Genomic DNA, 6,000 nt, shown 5'->3' with positions numbered 1-6,000 from the left:
TATTTTATAGCTATGGACTCTGATAAAAAAAAAAAAAAAATCCCCCCAAAAAACAGACTATGACTGTTTTCTGATGGTTTTCATCAGATCTCGGCACGCCCACGATTACGGTACGTCAACGACCGCGTGACATCAGCATGGTAACGTCAACGACAGAATGACACCGGCTCCAGTTTCCTTAGCTGCTTGGTGTTATTTTCTTGCAAATCTTGAAGAATTAAGCAGAGCAAAACAAAATGGGTTGGATCAAGGTTGACGTGGTTGCAGTTTTGGGGCATTGAGTGTTTCAGATTGTCCCAATTCTTAACCCTAACCTTCTTTCTGCCAATGTGTTTCTAGCCGACTTTAGCTAGCAGCTCGTCTCGGACACCTGCCTCAAAATAACCTCACCTCAAACATCATTTCACCACTGATTGATATAAATGCATATAGCAACCAGTAAAAGTCGAAATACACCACAATGTGACCATTCAGCATGAAAGTGAACAGAATGACGCCGCTACCCATAATGCACCTTGAATTCGAGATGCGCACTTCGCTTATTTAGCTCATTGTTCCAATGCTAACATAATATTGATATAGTGTCATATTAATTAATTAATTATCGCGTAAACAAAAGAAGTTTCAACTTCTTCCAAAACAGAAGTGGGTCAACAACAAAACTGCAACCATGTGGTTCAGGGATTCTGTGGTTCATGATAGTGTAACTTTTTGTGAGCTACTCACACAGACGGACTTACTGTACATATGAAAGACCGTGGCTACGCCTTGTTGTTGCCGTGGTTACGGTTGACAGCAATCGTATCAAACTCATTAGGGCAAGCACGGATTTTCCATGGGATGTTGGGATGTTGGGGGCAGGGGTGGGTTTTCTTTATTATTATTATTATTATTATTATTATTATTATTATTCTTATTATTATTATTTAATTATTTCTTTTTAACAATATTAAATTTTTAAATAATTACTTTTTTTTTGTGGTCAGGGAGTGTTATTTATTTATTTACTTATTTTGCTTTACTTCCTGTGTATTGAATGTTGATCAGCATTTTAGGGAGAATTTACCGTATTTTCCGCACTATAAGGCATTATAAGGCGCACCTTCAAAGAATGACATATTTTAAAACTTTTTCCATATATAAGTCGCTACAGTAGAGGCTGGGGTTACGTTATGCATCCATTAGATGGTGCTGCGCTAAAGGGAATGTCAACAAAACAGTCAGATAGGTCAGTCAAACTTTATTAATAGATCACAAACCAGCTTTCTGACAACTCCATTCACTCCCAAAATGAATAAACAGCTGTTTTATTATTTTCTCTGAGGTAAAGTATTAGTATTAGCTAGCGATCCAAGATGGCGGGATCTTCTGCGATCGTGCAGGGTCACCGATAGCGTATTGACAGCGAGACCTGTTGCGGCTCAATATTGATCCATATATAAGGCGCACTGGATTATAAGGCGCATGGTCAGCTTTTGAAAAAATTGAAGGCTTTTAGGTGCGCCTTATAGTGCGGAAAATACGGTATATGTTTTTTGTTGTTGTTGTTGTTGTTTTTTGTGTTTTTTTTTAAAATTGTTATTATTTGTCCCTATGCATTTCAATGGGTGTCAGTTACAGGCAAATTTTGGCTATTTATGGGCCGGTCCAATCGCCTGCATGTAATGTGGGTTGACAGTACAGTAAATAAACTAGTTCTTGAAATAGATATATTGGTCCATCTTCTGATAAGGATCGGCGATCGGTCGTCATTTTTTAAAGCTCGCTTAGTGGTGATCGGCTCCCAAATCCTGATAGTGTGAAGCTTCCACATAGCCTAACCTCGCACAGTACAAAGTCACAAGCATAGACGCAAAGACAAGTCATCCTCTATAAGAGCAGAGAGGTTAACGCTCAGTTGATGAATGCTTATTGCAGTGAGGGCCACCTGCAGTGACAATTACATCTGCGGTGGGCTGCAGCGTTCGGAGGCAGGACAGCAGGCAGACACATTGATGGCTCCGTGCCCAGAACGACTCCGTCTGTCTCGCTGCTGATGTAACCTCCATCACCACTTCTCAAGAGGGGGGGGGGGTTGACCATGGAGAAAGTGCCACCGCACCAGCAAAATACACAGCGTACTAGGACACTAGATGACTTTTTAAAGTGTCATCCGATGTACCGATACCACATTTTGGTTGTGCAACATACACGGAACCATCTGTGATAACACAGTTGGAAACTTTCATCTGTTGTTTGCACAAAGTTTTCCAAGCTTGGTTTATGTGGGGATTTATATAGCTTTAAGGGTGTTTTTTTTTTTTTTATCTTTATTTAATGTGGCACTTTGTCTCGGTCACACACAGGTGGCCTTCACAGTCTTTATGTGTGAGCAAGGCTCTGAAGGCAATGTAGAGGAGCGACATCTGTATTTTGCTAACAGATGAGCTGCGCAGGGAATGAAAATTTGCCGTCCTCAAGTCAACAAAAGAAAAAATCTTCTTCAAATATTTGTATGCTGAACTAGATTGCACTCTGCCAGTAAGTCTTCAAAGGGCTTCTTCATGTATCCATAATAATAGCCTAATTTGACTTTTCAATCCTACTTCACAAAATAATACAAAAATATTACGCAGGATGTAACTGAAAGTTACCAGTCCAATTGTATACAAATTTGTTTACATTTTCATATATTACCACTGAGCAAGTCACGTCAATGTAAAAGCATTCAAGGTTGATTGTAAATGCTGAAAATTGAGGCATCACAGTGGATAGCATGTTTACCTTGCAGTAGGGCTGGGTATCGATTCGAATTTCCTCAATTCTTTCGATTTCGCTTCACAAGAGTTCGGTTCGATTCAATTTCAGCTTTTTTCGATTCGATTCAATTCAATTCAAGTCAATTCGATATCAATTAATTTGGCACATCTTAAATGTCAAGGGCATGATAACTAGAGTTGTCCCGATACCGTTTGTGGCCCCCCGATACCGATTCTGATACCCAGCTTTGCAGTATCAGCCGATACTGATACCATACTGATACTTAAGTTTTGTTTTTTTTTTTTTCTTCTCAACATGAAAAAGCTGTCCTGCCATTGGTTCAGAGCATTCAAGGGCCAATAGGATATCTTAGATGCAGTGAACATGTCACATACCAGTGAATGTCGTGCACAAGCATCCAAAATCCTATATTAGCGTTGGAATTAATGGTATCGGCATGTTACTTGTGAGTACTCACCGATACCGATGCCACTGTTTTAATGCAGTATCGGCACCTCTGCCGATACCAATATCGGTATCGGAACAACACTAATGATAACCCCACAAATATTAAATTACAATGTAAATTTTGCAGAGGCAGTAACTGGTCAAATGATTTAGTTTATTAATGAAAATAACATGAGTTATAATCACTAAAGTGTTACCCAAACATTGACATCTCCAAAGATAAAATGTAGGGATGTTCGATACCACTTTTTTCAGACCGATACCGATACCCAGACCCTCAGTACTCACCGATACCAACTGCCGATACCAGTAGTACATTTTGACAAATTAAAAAAAAAGATCACTAAAAGATATTTTTAAACAAATATATTTCCTTTAATTTTGACAAAAAAAAAAACAAAAAAAATATAACAGCACAGTCACTCTTGAATAGTCTTAATGCTCAAAATAAAACACAAAAATGCTCTTTTAGTTTAAGATTCACAATTTTGAAGTATTTCCAAACCGGTGAAGTTTTGGTGAAAAACTGCTGCAAGCTAGCGCCAGTTACAGGCAAGGAGGACTCACTTAACGTCTTCCCCCTCTGCCATCGCTCGCTTGTACTCGTCTGCGTCACGAGTACTCGAGTACTTGGAAAAAGGCTGGTATCGGCCCGATACAGATACCTGGTATCGGTACTCGCCCATCCCTAATAAAATGAGAATATTTTCCTAATCTATTTCAACAATTGTAAATATAAACTAAAACGATCCTGAATTGCCTTTAAAAGCAACAATTGATGTCTTTCATAAATGTAAGAAAATACTTTAAATTCATGTGAACAGTAAATTTCAAGAAAACAGTAAGAAAAAAAAATGAAATTCGAAATTCTATTTTCTAAAGAATTTATGGAGAAAAGAGAGATATAAAACAATTGATTCATGGTTTTATGACTCGATATTGGGCTTGAAAATGAAAATTGGTTCAATATCAATTATTCAATTTAATAAAAAAAAAATAAAAAAATCATCCCTACCTTGCAGTGAAAAATTCTGGATTCGACTCTCGGCTTGGACCTTTTTGTGTGGTTTTGGCACATTTTCCCTGTTAGCGGAAATATTCTCTGAATACATCTCACATTTTCCAAAATTATGCATGTTAAGTTAATTTAAGTCACAGGTGTGAATGAGAGTGTGAACAGTTGTCTATGACGTATGCATCCTGTAATTTTCAGATGGTATAAAAGGCTTCTGCTTACCCATGACAGGAAAAGCAATGCCTGTAGACCATTTACAGTAGTAGGCAGATAAGTGAAATTTTACCCTCAACCAAAAGAGGGCAGTAGATTCTATTTTAGGAAAGCATCACCAAAGGTACTTTTACTGTCCCGTTTGAGTGAGAATGAGCAGAGAATCTCTCATGCATGCACGTGTAGTTACATTTAGAAAGTGTGATTATCACTGATGCTTTTGTGGTTCAGTGACAGCCTGAGAAGAATGTGTGACATAACGGGGATAAACCTCCAATAACGTTTCCTGTCTCAGCTCCTTTTCCACCAATGTTGCAGCTGACGGAATGTTAGCTACATTTTATTTTGTTCAGGTTTGCCATTCAGCCATTTTCTTTTTTCTTTTTAAAGAAGATGGAGTAGCTTTTACAGTTGATGGTTCAGCTCCTGTTGGATTCCTTTTAACCCTCACAGAGATTAATTTTAATGAAACATGCATTTTAATTATGGCCAAATAAAATGAAAACCAAGCATAAAGTGGCACATCTCGCAACACGCCGCAGAACGGGACCTCGTGTATCTATGGCTTGTAGCAAGTGAAGTCATTTTGAATGATACGAAGAGAGGATAAAAATCCTACCAACGTGATGAAGGTCAATTTTGTATGCTGCCTATCCAGTTCAGGGCGATGGGTCACTGGAGTTTATCCCATCTGATTTTGACAACACCCTCGATTGGTCACCAGCCAATAACAGGGCACATACTTACATTCGCGCTCACATTTAAAACATAAATGAATGTTATTACTTGAAACTGAGCATAATGAATAGACTTGAAATATACAGCCCTTACCATATAATACATTTATGAAGCAGATGTGTAATTAAATATTTATTCGTCAGTCATTATAAATTATTGTGCTTAAATTGAGTCTCTGTAATGAGAAAAACAAAGAGAAAAGCAAATTATCTAAAAAAAAAAAAAAAAAAGACACTCGTTCTAGATTTGCTTCTTTTCTATTTGCTTTTGGCAAAGCGTTGTTCTTCCAAAGTATTATTAGAGATTAACTCAAATATTGCATGTTAAATAAATTTAATGTTGCTATTATCAAGTAATTTACACCTAAAGCTTTCAAAAATGTAGTTTAAACACAGCATGGTTTCAATTGTATGGCGGACATGTCACACATGACCATTATTTGAATATTGGCTTGATTTAAAATGAAGCAAACTGTTTATGAAGTTTTCCGTAGTAAAACATTAGGAATGGTTGTCTCTAGTTACAACAAAACTCCGAACTAACATCAAGCGAACGTTCTGCCGAAATGTTAGCATGTGGTTGCATTGACAACTGCCACACAACCGGTTGGTTGTTGACCATAGTATACAGTAGTTCACAATATAATACAAAGAGTAATACTTTGTATTATTTGTATTTTTTTAACTTTGTAATTATTTGTATATGCTTATATTTTAAATATTTGTTTATACAAATTAGGTGGCCCGGTGGAGGGGTGTTAGCACGTCCGCCTCCCAGTTCTGAGGACTCCGGTTCGAGTCCAGGCTCCGGCCTTCCTGGGTGGAGTT

The sequence above is a fragment of the Festucalex cinctus genome, chromosome 2, assembly GCF_051991245.1.
Source record: "Festucalex cinctus isolate MCC-2025b chromosome 2, RoL_Fcin_1.0, whole genome shotgun sequence".
NCBI classification, from domain to species: Eukaryota; Metazoa; Chordata; class Actinopteri; order Syngnathiformes; family Syngnathidae; genus Festucalex; species Festucalex cinctus.
This window is presented reverse-complemented; position numbering follows the sequence as displayed.